The 15976-nt window shown below is 40.9% G+C and overlaps 1 long non-coding RNA gene and 1 pseudogene across 1 annotated transcript; both read left to right on the top strand.

Moving 5' to 3' along the window:
• The first annotated feature begins 2680 nt into the window (after positions 1–2680).
• LOC133375002 (uncharacterized) lies at positions 2681–11189 on the top strand. Its single transcript, XR_009760046.1, has 3 exons — positions 2681–3202; positions 7077–9147; positions 10930–11189. It is a non-coding gene; the product is annotated as an uncharacterized LOC133375002 (long non-coding RNA).
• On the top strand, positions 10123–10228 carry LOC133375294 (5S ribosomal RNA; annotated as a pseudogene).
• Positions 11190–15976: the final 4787 nt, after the last annotated feature.

Genomic DNA, 15976 nt, shown 5'->3' with positions numbered 1-15976 from the left:
ACTACTGCAATGCGCTCTACGTGGGGTTACCCTTGAAAACAGTCCGGAAACTGGGGACTTCCGGGAAGGGTGACTTCGCTTGTGCCTGCTTTTGAGACGGGCTCCCGCCTCAAAAGAAGCTTATTCAGATATAAATCAGTCAGAACATTTTTTTTTTGACTGATGATATTTCTCCCGGGCAGGGAGAAACGTAGAGATCAACCTCAAAAGCCTGTTTTTGTTGGGAGGACTGGATTTCATTAATTTATGAGAAAAGGTCCAGCCAGCAATGCCGGACGGACTTCCGAACAAGCTCTATCTGATTAATGCGATACGTTTATCTTTTCTTCAAAGAGAAAACGGACTAACAGGCAAGCACCCTTCTTTCTATTATTTTTTTTACTTGGTTTAAATTGTTGCAGCAAAAAGAGATTTGTCAAATGAATCAGCTTTAAAGAACTTCTGGGTGAGCTATAACTCTTCTCTGTTATTCACGAAATTAACAGCTTATCTCTGTTTCTATTGCAAAAAGCTGTCCTGGAAGTGCATTCTAAAGATATAAACAGAGGAGGGGTTTCTATTCCGAGGAACATTATATTGTCTGGGACTATTCTCTTTTTGGTCTATTTTATTTTGACGAATCTGCTTCTTCACGACGCCACTAACTGTTTTGATTCTGGGAACTAAATTTGTTTTGTATTCTTGAACATAGAGAGATAAGGCAGGCTGCTCTGTTTATACTGTGATGTCATCAAGCCTGGAATATTAACCCAATTGTTGCTGAAATAAGAAGTGGTTCTTCTTTATTTTTGTTTTGTTTTGTTTTCGTGGTTTTAAAAATGGCAATCAAGAAAGTGGCTGAGAATCTGGAAGTAATTATGTTTCAGAAAATAATGGATGAGATTGAGATAACGAAACAAACCCTGTGACAGGGCAGTAAGGAGCTGAAAATTGAACTGAGCAAAATGACGCAGGAGCTTAAAGAAATAGGGGATCCTGTGAGAGAGAAGAATGAGATCAGAGATGAGAAAAGAAAAAATAAAGGGAAGATACAAGCCCTGGAGATTGGAACAAATGTGGAATTGGAAAAAGATCTGGAGTTTATGGATATTAGAAATAAAATCTACTGTTTGGAATTTAACGTTATCTCTGAAGAAATTAATGAAGATATTAGAGATAAAGTTATCAATGGCTTGGATAATCTTCTGGACTGGAATGACGTGATGGAGCTTGATATAGAGAAAATCTATGGAATTAACTGCAGCCATGTGACAATGGAAAAACTCTCAAGAGATGAGCCAGTGCATTTTGTAAAAAAGAAGAACAGAGATATGACTTTACAACAATATTTCAGCAACTTATTCAGAATTGATGGCAAGAAAATATTTGGGATAGAGGAAATTCCCATCAGACTCTTATTATATGACTATGGCTATGACAGCAAGATTATTATGGAATACTGATAATGGAAGATTGGACACTGAAATTACTGGACTTAACAGGACTATTGAAGATGGAAGATGGAATTAATAGGGATAATGGAATAATGGCTATTGAAATTATTGGACCTAACAGATTTTGATGAGATGGATTAATCGATATGTTTATTTGGACTATGGTTATGACAATAAGATTATTATTATTATTAACGAGATGGATTAATCGACATGTTTATTAGGAGAAAAATTGATAGATATATTTCTTAAAGAATTGAAACCTCTCTTTGACTTTTTGTAGAAAGAATAAAGTAATGTTTATGAGATTTGATGATTAATTAAGATAACTACTGGAGGAAAGTGATTTTGTAATATAATTTAAGAGACAGGATTGTTATACATTGTAGACCTATAACTGATTTGATCTGCGACAAATGGGAAGTCAACATTTTATTTTTTTGTTTAATCATTTTTGTTTTGTTTTGTTTTTTGTCTTTGAATGTTTTATGATTTTGTTTTGTGTGTTTTATGAAAATTTGAATAAAAATTATTGTAAAAAAAAAAAGAAAACAGTCTGGAAACTACAACTGGTGCAGAATGCGGCGGCTCATTTGCTTACAAATAGCCGCCGCCGTGATCACATCACGCCAGTGTTATTTCATCTACATTGGCTTCCAGTTGTTTTCCGGGCCCAATTCAAGGTGTTGGTGTTAACCTTTAAATCCCTATATGGTCTCGGCCCAGTTTACCTGAAGGAGCACCTCCAGTACCACCAATTAAGCCACCCGACTAGATCAGCCACACAGGGCCTTCTCTCAGTCTCACCAACGAAAACAGCTAGGTTGGTGGGGACTAGAGAGAGGGCATTCTCAGTGGCGGCCCCCACTCTCTGGAACTCCCTCCCGTTCGATCTCCGCCATGCCCCTTCCCTGGATACATTTCGCCGAGCCTTAAAAACCTGGCTGTTTGGACAGGCCTTCGGGATCCCCGGGGTGGGCTAATTTTTCTATGATTGTAGGAAATAGCGCTGTAAGAAATAATGCTTATTTGGCTTTTGTAAAATTTGCTTGGCTGCAGGAAATAAGGACAATGCTGGTGATTCAGTGGACATTGCTGTTTATGTAAACTGGCCTGGCTATCTCGCTGTTTGAGTAAAGTATCTTGGTCTGAAAAACCGGTTGTGCAAGTGCCTTCAATGGCGCTGAGTGAAGAGACAACGCCTGGCTAATGTGGCGAAGGACCAAACAAGCCTTATATGGAGAGGCATGAAAATAAGGAAGTAGGCTGAGCAAGCAGTTAATGTATGCATGATGTATGTAGTGCCAAGGGTATAAGACCTGGCTGCGTCCAGGGAGGGGCAGACTCGGCTTTGTTCGTTTCTCCACTTGCAAGTGATTCAATAAAACTCTGGCTTTACTTTTAAGATCGTTTCGTCGTTCCTTGAGTAATATTGAAAGCTTGTACTTGGGAGCGAATCCTCACCTAACAATAAAACAAATATTGTGGGCGTTTGTTACAAATGGCGACCACGAAGGGACAGGCAATTGAGTTTCCCATGGCGTTCCGGAGGCGACGTGGCCGAGCGGAAAGAGCGCTCTGGGCCCCGTTGAGGGCTGTTCCGCGTGGCTGACGGGCGTGCCGGGACGTCGGGGTAAGCGCCAAGCCTCTCCATAGAAATCAAAACGAGTAAAGCCAGACTACGGAAGGGGTAAGTTGCCCAGGACAGAGCTGAAGAGGGCCACGACAGCAGGGAAGCGCAAGTTGTCTGTCTTTTCCCGTTTTTGTCTGTAAGTCCTTGTCTGATTTGTGGGGTTACAGGGACCGGGAGGGGTCACCTGAGAATAAGTTAAGGGTTACAGGGACCGGGAGGGGTCACCTGAGAATAAGTTAAGGGTTACAGGGACCGGGAGGGGTCACCTGAGAATAAGTTACAGACAGACAGGGTGGGTTTTGTCACCTGTAGGACGAGCGTTTCGTATCAGACACCAAAAACACCCCAAGCATGGGACAAGGTGCATCGAAAGCCGTAGCCAAAGGGACAGCCCAGAAGACAAAACGGAGGGGTGGGCAGCCGTTAAAGGGAAAAATGAGTAAAACCATTTGAATGTGTCTTGAGTGATTTTCTTATAGAGTCTTAATATGTTCTCGTGTGCTCAACGTAAAATTAATGAGGGGAAGAAATTGGAAATTAAGCCCCCAGTCTTTAGGCAAAGCCACTAGTTTAAACTCCGTCACCTCAAATTCAGCCCCCAACGTTTTGGAACTTTGTCTGTGTAAAATCTAAATACAGACTGTGCCTTCTCATGAAGTATTTAATCTGTTTCTTTAATAGCTTTAGCAAACTTGTGATTTGCCCTATTTGTCAGGAGCCTTAGTTTCCAGAACACACACATATGCATAACATCACCAGATTTTCTTACCCTCCTTGGGAGGAGGGGGAGAGAGGAAAGAAAATTTTTAAAACCAAGGCTTGAAGAAAAAGAAAGGGGGGCTGAGGAACATCAGAGCTCCCACACACGCAATGCACTCAAGGATAGCAGGGATAGAACCGGAGAGATTTTGAATCTCGGTGTAAGACCTTGAGACCAAATTCCTTCCTGGGTTTGGATCAGAGCCCACATGGCTTCAGCTGTATTCAATTGCCTGCTCTGGGTATAGGAGAGGTAACAGGATCCTTTGATTTTTTAGTTTAAAGTTATGAATGGGTTAGGAGAGAAATGAATGGTAGGTGTATGTCACTTGTTTGTGTTCCTAGGTTTAGTTTCAGACATCTCCGCCAAACAGAGAGGTTGTAGCAACATGAGGGCAGAGTGCTAGGTGGTAAGAAGAAAGGGGATTGTTGTACTGTTGTGTGTTTTGTCTGTCTGTGGTAAAAACAATATTTTGGTTTTTCTTTTGGAATATTTATCCATGGTGGGTCATGGTGAGAAGATTCCCTATATTTTATTTTTTTACCTTACCCGTTTGGGGTGTATGGTTTTAGGATTTATAATGCTGCCTCCATCACCATGCAACAGAGGAACGTTTTCACCTGATATTTTATTTTTTGGGAAGCTTCCTTCTCTATCAAATTTTTTAGAGTTGGAATCTCCAGTCTGTGTGTACAGTGGATTGATTTTTGTTCTATAATGGTTTAGAATTAAGTATGATGAAATATAATATGTTGTGAAAAAGAAGTGTATGAATCGAGTACTCATGTGTGAATGTGTGAAGGTTTCTTGAAATGTCTATTGCTGTTTAAAGAACCTTCTGTTCCTTTAGTGGTCTTTGAAGTCAAGTGTGAAAGGACTTGCTCTGTTTGTTTAAGCAAGTGATTAAGAGAGCTGAGGAAAGTAAACAGAAAGTCTGAGTTACAGTGAAAGAGAATGGGTGAGAAATGTTTTGGGTAAATTTATGGATTGTTTTAGGAGAAGAAAAGAGAATAATTTCTGTTCTATAATGTCTGAGTTCCCTGTTTTTCCCTCTCTTCTATTTGTTTTTAATTGATTGGGTTGCAGTTTGCCTTTTGTGTATGTGCATGTTTAAAATTACAGCCCCTCCTTCCTTCCCATTTGTTTCTAAACAGCCGGAGAATTGGCGCGACTGGTGCTCCTTCTAGCCTGGTATATTTTTGTTTTCTTTCGCGCTCATAAATTATGATTTAATTACAGGAATCAGTTTTCGTCTGACCCAAGATGTTTTGCTGGTACCGGCAAAGGGTGCAAACGTCTAACTGCTAACTCCTTTATTATTTCCTTATATCTGTTAACATGTATCTGTTGAAGTATTTAGGTTCTTTGTGTAGGATGAAAAACAAAAAGAGGCTGGCAGAATGGTAGTTAGAAAAGCATAAAGAGGATTAAATATTGACCCTATAAATTCTAAGTGAAAAGGCAAAACGTTGAATTAAAAGTTGTAATTACCAGGGCAAATGTTTAGCAGATCAAGTTTCAGAGAAAAACAACCTTGAGAACATCAAGCAGCCACAGAGGGAGGACAGATTCTCACTCCCTGTTTTTGTTAAGGAATGTGCACAGAGCTGCGCATTTGGGAGGAGGCGATTCTCTCCTAGAACAGGGTGTTGCCTTCATCATTGTCACACTTTGTGCATGCAAATACAGGTACTGAGGTAAATGTGCTATTGCATGCAATCCTTGTTAAGTTAAATAACAAGGAACCTAGAGTAATTGATTTCATACAGGGTATTCATTGGTGAAAATTTCCTAATAGGGTACAAATGAAAGTCAATAAAGTCCAATGGTTATGGACACTGGATGGATTATGGTAAGAAACAGGGAAAGTATATTTAGAATATAAGGATAAGATTTATAGTAATATGATATTCTTTGATAAGCTCAGTTTAAAAGGTGTAATATGTTTTGTTTTAACCATGCTAATTCTTTACAGCCGAGTTATGAACAGCTGGAAGAATTTTTTTGGAGATACAAAATGTTTTTTTTTTATAACCAATGCCGGCTTTTATTTTTATTTTTCTTTATATCTGTTACAGATAGAATTATATTTGTAAAGAGAAATTTAATTTTCCTTTTTGAAGCCCCTTTTCTTTGTTTTTCTTAGTATTTTTGTATCTTTTTAGCAACCTCTGCATATGATCAGAGACTAGAGAAAATTGAAGGCCTTTAGAATGTGTAGTTATGTTGTGTGTTTGTTTGTTGCAACATGGTATTTTGGGTTTTTTGTGTGCACTTTTGAGAAGAAGTCTCATTTGTAGCCATGAAGGTATTATTTTTATATTTTTCTTCCTCTGCTGAATGATTTGCAAAGGAAGTATTAACCCCCAAAGAAACTTTTTCGTGTATGTAAGACATAGGAGATTTATTGCAGGTATTTTGATTGGAGCCTCATATGAAGCTGGTACCAACGCATTGGGCCTTTATATATATAGCTATGCAACAGATGTGCTATTCCCTAGCATGTGCTAAAAGCATAGAGGCCTGCTTAATTCTTCCACTGCCATGGAACCACTACCAATGGTTTGTGTATAAGGTTGCAAAGGTGCAAATATAAGGGTGTATGAGAGTTTTACCCCTCCTTTTTCTTTTAGTAGAGATCTGTTTTCAAATGTTGAAGGTTAAGTTATATGATATGTACAGATGTATGTAGAATATTAATAATGTGGGGAAAAAAACAACAACAACATTATAACTTAGTATTTGGTTATCTATGTGAGAATATGTATGAATTATACACATGTTTCCATACCTTATTCAAATAATGAGTGATTTTATATTGGGTCTTATAATGTGAGAGAATGTTACAGATGCTACATAAAAGAGTGCTTGAATTAGGGTTTGTCTTTAATTATGATCAAATGGATATGTAAATCTTTGAGGCAAAATAAAAAGTTCCTCAGGGAAAGATATCAAGATTATTTATATTATGCACCCCCCCTGATGCTTTGTTTTCCTCAAAAGGATTGTTTTTAAAGGACCTGATGGATTTGGATTTTTCCAGGAGCAACTAAAGGCTGTTATTGCCCATGTTAGCGGGAGAAAAGGCATTTCTAATAAGTCATATGGGGAAGATGGTTTTGAGAAACACAGTCCTTGTACTTTTTCCTTCCAGAAAGAAAGCTACTGCAATGAACTGTTTTTTATATATATATATATATATATATATATATATATAATCTTCAGAAGTTATTTTTTATTCTATGTACAGAAACAATTAGAAAAAAGTTGCCTTCCGGATCCATGCTTCAGAATCCAGGGGGTAAAAATGGGCCTTCCCATCTCTAACATCCTAACTGAGGAACTCAAAAACACCACTGAGGAATGAGCCATCATCTCCTGGTCCTCACCTGAGGCACATTCGGAAGCTGTTCTGCCTGCATTTAACCCAGTCTCATTATCTTCGTATGTATATGTGGTAATTCAAACCAGACCTCTGTAATTAAAGGGGGTGATGCATATTCTCGAAATATGGTTTACTGTTCATATATCATCATTTTACATGATGATCGGATTGGGTTAGGTGTCCAACGTCATTTTCAGCATCCATTGTTTTCATGTTAATTGGTCAAGGGTGTTGTTTCTTCCATCGTTTCAAATTTCCATGGTTCCACAAGTCTGTGGAATGATTAAGCATTAAGATGTCTTGATGACAAAGGAAGCAAAGTTGCATTTGTAACTCTTTGTTCCGCGGGGAACCTGCGTGCAACATGCTTTTGGCCTGGGTAAAAAGAAATGTCTTTCCAAGATGATGGGAACAGCTGATGGCTGCTCCATGTATAGCAGAGGGAAGGGTGCTGCACAGTACAAAGCCAATAGCAGAGAATGACCACCTTTAGATCATCACCGTATGATATTCTGCAGGATGCGGTACAATATCAACAGACAATCTAAGTGATCTTACAGGTATACACAGGCATATGTGGTCTTTCAGGTAATTATTAGGTCAACCAGCCATCAAGCAAAGTACAAACTTTAAAGTAATTCCAAATCATAGCCACAGTAGAACCATTTATTGATTACTAGCACCCTTCTACCTGGCATTGTTTGGGAATTCTATGATGCCAAACAAATCAGTGCAGTTTTGAAATCAGGGCAGATCTGAAAGGTTCAGTCCGCCATCTTCATTCAAAACGGTGTCCAATTGTTTTCAAATCTGGATGAAACCTGCAGATTGATTTCAGGTACCATCATGCAAACTTTGGTTACCTATCGTAAGAGCTCTCAGAGCACATATCAAACAAACAATCTTCCGACATACATAGTAGGTTAAAAGTGAGAGGTTAGGAACTAATCATCACATCAGGTGTGAGAGATATTACAATGTTCAGAATATGCCGCCTGCTCAGTAATAAATTTATTAGATGCCTCAAGAAAGATATTCAAAACCAGGAAACTGCCTCAAGAAAGAAAACCAGGAAACTGCCTCAAGAAAGAAAATCAGGAAACTGCCTCATTAAGGGATAAATTATGCTTTCTCTGACCCCTTGGTAAAATCTTGGTAAAATCTAAAAGACCATGCAAGAGGATGTTTCAAGCTCTAAAGGGCTGCAAGGACAGCACCTTTCACTGAAAGGAACGTTGGCAGATCCAGGATATTGGAGGGAGAAAGGTTAAGCCATGCCAATGAAGCTTTCCTTCTGCAGTTAGGTAATCTCAGAAAATTTACACATTGTGTACCTTTCTTTGAGGCACACCCAGTTGTCCATGGTGTGCATGGAGCAGATTAGCAATCAAGTAAAAACTGCCAAACAGGCAGCAACCCAATATGAAGCCGCATGTTGACATAACTTGCAGCTGTACCCTCCTCTAGACACAGTATATTAAGACTGCAGCTCAGACCGTCCCCTCATTGCAGACATCTGCAGCATCACTTGGGAACAGCTGGCAAACTTGGTGAGTCTCTCTCTTTATCTACCATTTTTTTAAAAAGCACAGCTCAGAATCTCTTACTGTGCCATCCCACTGGAGGCTTAAACAAGCTTGATGTTCCTTCAAATGTCTCTGGAACGCTGCCTCTGAACGCGGAGGTTCAATCTGTTGGTGGGTGACTGATAGCTGTTTGAGAGGGAAGTTAGTCCTCACTTCCCCAATACTCTTGAATCTTCTGGATTTTGCCTTCATAGGTTGGTACACAACTCAGGATGACTAATATGGAAATTGCTGTGGATGCATTGATAAAGGTTTTCTTGCAGTATTCGGGGGGAACTGATGGGTCCTTCATGCTGAGCAAGAGTGGGTTGGATCAACTGATGAAGGCCCAGCTTCCAAATGTGCAACAGGTAAGAAACAGGAGCTGACAGCTCATTCCTCAATGGTTGTGAGGGATGGGGAAAAAATGCAGGTAAGTTCACATGTAAAGGGAAACCAACCTAATTTGCTCTTTCTGAAACAAAGTGTGAATCAAAACAGCCATCCTTCAAAATTCACACTTCTCTGAATTTTGCAATGCAGATCTCCAGCCAAGTAACGTCTACAAAGTGGACGTTTAGTGTAGTGGCACTGACCCTTCGGAATTCCCTGCCCTTAAATATTAGACAGGCGCCATCTGTGTTATCTTTCTGGTGCCTACTGAAGACCTTCCTCTTTCAACAAGCCTTTTAAGTAGAGACCTTATCCCAGTCTGTGACTGTGTTGGATTTGCTTTTTAAGCTGTTTTGAAAGGGGTTTTAAAGCTTTTTAATTTAAAAAAGATGTTTTTAAAGAAGTTTTAACATAAAAGATATTTTGTTTTAATATATTTTAAAGTCTGATTTGATTATTATTATTATTATTATTTGTTTCATTTATAAACTGCCCATAGCGAATAGCTCTCTGGGCAGTGTACAAAAGGGTTAAAATACAGAATATCACAATGTTCTTGTTTGTCGCCTCAGGCTCCGGCTGGGAGGAAGGGCAGAATATAAATTTAATAAACAAACAAACAAACAAATACCAATTCCATAAATTAGGGTGAAGTGTGCATTGTAATATATATTCATATATATTAGTGAAAATAAGATATACAGAAATGCGTTATATTAGGGAAAATTGCTTGGGAAAAATGTGTTAGGAAAAATGAGATGTAACATTGCATATTAGGAGACATTTGCACTAAAATGCTAATGAACTTCCATGAATACTTTAAAAAAAAACTGATGTGGGAATGAACTTAATCTTGTGGGAATTGGAAACCGAGAGAAACCAAAATGGCATATTCACTCACCAAAGTCGACATATTCATCCACTCTTGGTGTAGGTGGTCACCATATGTCCATGGCCACGCTGCCCTGAACATGCCCGATCTCATCTGATCTCGGAAGCTAAAGAAGGTCAGGCCTGGTTAGTACTTGGATGGGAGACCGCCTGGGAATACCGGGTACCTCCTGTGGTTTGGACTCGGTGGCCTTATAGTCCCTTTCCAACTCTAGGATTCTGCCCCAGAGGATGTGGAGTGTGATGGAAGAAAACGTTGGTCAAGCAACTCTGGCTCATGACTAAGGGAGGGCTGAATGTCTGTTTTGAGGGCAGAAATACTTTTTTCTGTCTGGAGTGTGTGAGAAGCAGAAATGCTGGCAAGGCCTTAGTTGAGCAAGTATGAAGAGCTGCCCCAACAAGCTCAGTTTGCCCTCAGCCAGCCTCCACCTGTTTGCCTTCCTACTTACTACAGGAGGTAGCCCTGACTGTCTGCTTCCCTCTTGTAGAACTCAGCCGGGAGGAGGATGGGAGGAGACTAGAGTTATTGGCTATCATTGGCTCTGTCTCTGCCTGTCATTGGCTCTGGCTCTGCCTGTCACTGGCTCTGGCTCCACCTATGTTGGGCTCCCTGCCGTCTGCCCCACCAGTCCCAATGGGCACCAGTCACCACTGACTGGTCCTGTTGGCTGCTGGGGTTACTGGGAGTTGGAGTCCAGCAACATCTGGAGGGTGACAGGTTACCCACTCCTGCTGTAGAATATTCCAGAAGTGATGGTTATATGCATTGCACTATTGCAGGGGGAAAGTTCATAAGAACAATGCCTGCTTCTGCAGCTATTTTCAGTTACTATAGCCGACCTTTCTTTCTTTATTCTGTGATCCAAAAGGACCCAACTTCGTTCGACAAAAACTTTCATGAAGCAGATGGAGACAATAACCAGTGGCTGAGCTTCAATGAGTTCATGGTTTTTCTTTCCAAGTTAGATTTGAACATGAGAGACATCTGACAGTGATGGATGCACTTAAAAGCAATAGAAAGCACCAAGAGGAAGGGAAATCATGTCTCAACAAAACTCTTGTCTCTAAAGCTCAGGGATTGACCTCTCTTATCCTGGCTGGCATCCCCCTGTGAAAATAAAGATTTGTTCCAGACATCTTCTGAAAGTTTGTTGGGGAGTTATTTTTTACCACATTAATAGAAGCTCAGCTAGAATGCATGCGGCAGATTGGGAAAGGGACAACCATGGCCAACAGGATGCCAGTGTGGTTAACGGGCAGCGACAAGGGACCTGTCAGAGGCAGGGAGGCTTCAGTCAGAAAACTGAAGTTTGTCCAAATGTGGGGAACAAAATGGAAATGGACATGGACTGCCTTCTAGTCAATCCCGACTTAGGGCAACCCTCTGAATAAGGTTTTCATGCTAAGTGGTATTCAGAGGGGGTTTACCATTGCCTTCCTCTGAGGCGGAGAAGCAGTGACTGGCCCAAGCTCACCCGGTGAGCTTCATGGCAGTGTGGGGATTCGAACCCTAGTCTCCCAGGTCGTAGTCCAACACCTTAACCACTACACCACAAAAAGGAACAGAAATTGGGTCAAAAGAAATGCAAGCCGAAAATAAGGGATGCAAAAATAAAAACAGAAATTGAGAAGCACCTTACTAGAAACATTAAGAGCACCACCACCTTTAAATACATTAGTAACAGGAGACCAGCTAGGAAGGCGTTTGGACTTTTTGGATTAAAAGGGCATCAAAGGTGTGCTAAAGGAGGAAAAGGAGACAGCAGAGAAGCCGAATGATTTCTTCGCAGCAGTCTGCACAGCAGAAGTAGGGTAGGCCCCTGTGTGTCAATGAACTTTCCCAAGATGGGAGTCGCAATAGGCAAACAGTGGTGACCAACAGAGGTGATCCAGCTGACAATGTGATTTTTCAAAAAGCTTTCGATAAAGTCCCTCACCACAGAGAAATCAATGGAGGAGCCAGGAAAGAGGTCGACTTCTGGTTCAGGATCTGCTTAAGGGACAGGAAACAGAGAGCAGGAATGCAGAGATAAGTTCTCCCAAAGGAGGGGGGCAGGAAATGGAGGCCCCAAAGGATCAGTATTGGGACCAGGGCCAGATTATCCATTAGGCTTAGTAGGCTGAAGCCTAGGTCCCCCCAGAGCTCTTGGGGGCCCATGCATAAGCTAAAAATAATTTTTGCGGGACAAGAGCTTCCAAACTGCCCACCATCCCCCCGCTTCACTTACCTTTTTCTCCGCTGTTTTTCACACAGGTTTGCCATCAATCAAGATGGCGGCCGAGGTTTCCCTGAGGGGCTGAAGCCGCTGCCGCCAACTTGGTTGATGGCACACATGCGTGCTACACATGCGCATTGCTGCCATCAACCAAGATGGCGGCAGAGGCTTCAGCCCCTCAGGGAAACCTCAGCCGCCATCTTGATTGATGGCAAACCTGTGTGAAAAAAAGCAGAAAGGTAGGGAGAAGGGCCCCCCAAACACCAATCAGCCTAGGGGCCCTCCTCAGCTTAATCCAGCCCTGATTGGGACCTGTACTTCTTCGTAAATCCCCTCTAGCCCACCCTCCCCTTCTCACAGCGGCCAACCGGATGCCTCAATGGGAAGCCCGCAAGCAGGACCTGAGTGCAAGAGCAACTCTCCCCACTTGTGATTCCCAGCAACTGGTATTCGGAGACACACTGCCTCTGACTGTGGAGGCAGAGCGTAGCCACTGTGGCTAGTAGCCACAACGAACTGGCTTAAACCCACCCAAGCTGGCGGCCATCACTATCTCCTGGTTTTTCAAAAAAATGTTTGATCTTATCTGTACTTTTAAATGAATATTTTATATTTTTTTGAAAAATACTTGGAGGTTTTTAATTAAGCGGCATATACATTTATTTATTTATTTTTATTAAATTTATACCCCGCCTTATGGCCCAAAGGCCCTCAAGGCGGCTTACAAAAAAACACGAACATAATACATCAATAAAACATCATACATCAATAACATAATACAGTTCTCAAAATTAAATAACAATTCTCAAAATTAAATAACAAATAACATTTGCAGTAACTAACTATAAAATAAGGTGATTCCCGCATCATGAAGTAAGTTAGCAAAAAGATAAAAACAAAAAACAGAACAAAGCAGTAAAAACAAAGACTCTTCCATGATTTTTCTTCTCCAAGGTAGCCTCAAGGCGACTCCAAGCGTGACGCCAAGGCGCTGCCTCGGGCAGCCCCTCTCCTTTATATACCAACATCCTAGCGTTGTCAGGGTAAAACCTCCCATGCCAAAATCACAGGATCGTCTCACTTTACTAGTTGCCAAAAAGTGTCCAAGGCCCACAGCTACAGCACCCAACGATCCACAGAGCACTGATTCCCGAGCACAAGGAATGTTTCTGACATCAAGTATTCCCAATAGCTTAAAAGACTTCTCCGAGTCCTCGACATCCCGGTCATCCGCCATAACAAAGCAGCTTCGAGCAACTGCCTTCTCGCCGTCAACAAGCTACACCACCGAGCTGTAAACCGAGATTTGACAAACAGGGACAGATGTCATGCTGATAGGATGGTAATTTCCTGGATCTTTTGCATCCATGCCAGCTTTAGAGGTAGTTGTTGATAAGTCTCTTCTCTCCTCAGAGAGAATAGTATCAGGATCACAAGAAGCAGTGGAACCCCACATAGGTAATCACCCATCAAGATGGAAACCCAGGGGAACATTCAAAGGAACGTCCAGGAGGAGAACGTCCAGGGACTTAACTACATCTAGTTAAGTAAATATGAATAATGAATGAATACTGTTTATTACGGTCGAAGACCAATACAAGAGGAAAACATACAAAAGTAGAAAACACTGGGATGGAAAATAGACTAATTCAAACATATAGCATGATTCATACAGTAAAATTCATTAAAAATTTAAGACAACTTAAAAATCTAAAAAGTTAAGAATTTAAAAATTAATTGTATATCTAGTTTATCATTTGTTTTCTACAGGCAATAGCCGCCACACAATATTTTGCTACTTTCTTAGTAACATCTGGTTGTTTATCAGCAAGAAGATAATCCACGTAAAAAACTTCATTTCTGCCCGGCATAGATCGTAAGATAGGGGATATTACTTGCAATCTAAGATCTCGATAAAAGGGACAGTGCAAAAGAACATGTGACACCGTTTCTACCGTTCCTTCCCCACATGGATACTTTCTGTCATTGTATGGGATTTTCTTAAATCTTCCTTCAAGAAGAGCTGACGGGAGGATGTTAAACCTAGCCAATGTAAAAGCTTTACGATATTTAGCTATTGTAAGTTCTGTTAGATATCGCATGGGCATATAAGGGTTTGAATTGTACTTCTGCTTAGTTACAAGCATTAGATGTTGCTGATAGTCTACGTCTTTAAGACGGAGCAAAATGTTCAATTTAGCTTTTATATAGCCCATTTCTAGTATTACTGGGATAGAGAACCCTAATTTAGTAATTTTATCTAGTAACATTCTCTTCCAGGTAGATTGGAAGTTGTCTAATAGAATATAGGGCGCCAGTCCTAATGGGTTAAATAATATTTTTAACCAGGCACATATTCTGTAACTCCATATTCAAAATTCGATTGAGTGCAATCCTACTTCTAATCTTAAAATAAAACTATGTATGCACGAAGGCACCGCAAGTATGGTTCTTAGGAAACTATTTTGGACAGCTTCCAGCGGAGTATAATTTTCACAAGTACTGACCTGGATCCCATATAGTAATTGGGGTACAATTTTTAGCACAAAAACTTTTATGGCTGCAGGGAGGAATTGCTCACCTTTGTTAAAATAGAAGGATAGAAGGGCTTTCAACGTTCTTTTCGCCTTTGCAACCCCCGTTTTAATATGCAGTTGCCATGCTCCAGACGATTGGAAAATCATCCCGAAATATCGAAATGCAGACACTTGTTCGATTTGATGTTCATTGATCCACCAGCAATGTTTTAAGCATTTTTTGGTGAATATCCTAACTTTAGTTTTATCATAATTTATTTCTAGATATTCCTCGGAGCAGAATTTAGCTAGCGCAGCCAATAACCGTCTTAATCCTACCTGAGTTCTGGCCATCAAGACTAGGTCGTCTGCATATAAGAGAACATTTCTTGAATGTTCAGCTAGTCTGGGCGGGTGTGATTGGATTAGAGAGAGACTGTGAACAATCGAATTGATATATATATTAAAAAGTAGCGGGGCAAGGATACATCCCTGTTTAACCCCTATAAAGGTAAAAATGGGATTAGTGAGATGACCCTTACTATTACATTTAACACGCAGGGATGTCTTCTCATATAAACCACGAATTAACATTAACAATCGCTTGTCTATATTCGTATTAAAAAGTTTCTCCCAAAGTCATTGAGCGAGTGGTGGCTAGCCAGTTGTCAGAACACTTGGATGAAATGGATTATTTGGATCCATACCAATCGGGTTTCAGGACTGGACATGGTACTGAAACTGCCTTGGTCACTCTGGTGGATGATATGAGGAGGGCATTAGACAGGGGAGAATTCACCTTTCTTGTCCTCCTGGATCTCTCAGCGGCTTTTGATACCGTCGACCACGGTATCCTGTTGGATCGCCTGGAGGGATTGGGAATAGGAGGCACTGTTTTACAGTGGTTCCGTTCCTTTCTCTCTGACAGGCACCAACAGGTAGCATTGGGGGATGAGGTTTCAGACCCTTGGCCCCTCACTTGTGGAGTGCCACAGGGTTCTATCCTCTCTCCCATGCTATTTAACATCTATGTAAAACCGCTGGGAGCCATTGTGATGTTCCTGTATTAGTGTATATATGGTAAGTGCTGTTTGAATAGAAGATACATGGTAAGTGGAGTGAAAGAGGAGGGGGAGTGAATGGGCAGTAGAATGCTGGATGATTGGCTGAGGGTGGAGAATGGC

The sequence above is a fragment of the Rhineura floridana genome, chromosome 22 (genome assembly GCF_030035675.1).
Source record: "Rhineura floridana isolate rRhiFlo1 chromosome 22, rRhiFlo1.hap2, whole genome shotgun sequence".
Classification (NCBI taxonomy): domain Eukaryota; kingdom Metazoa; phylum Chordata; class Lepidosauria; order Squamata; family Rhineuridae; genus Rhineura; species Rhineura floridana.
The sequence above is the reverse complement of the archived record's forward strand: the minus strand, read 5'-3'. Positions and strand labels throughout refer to the sequence as shown.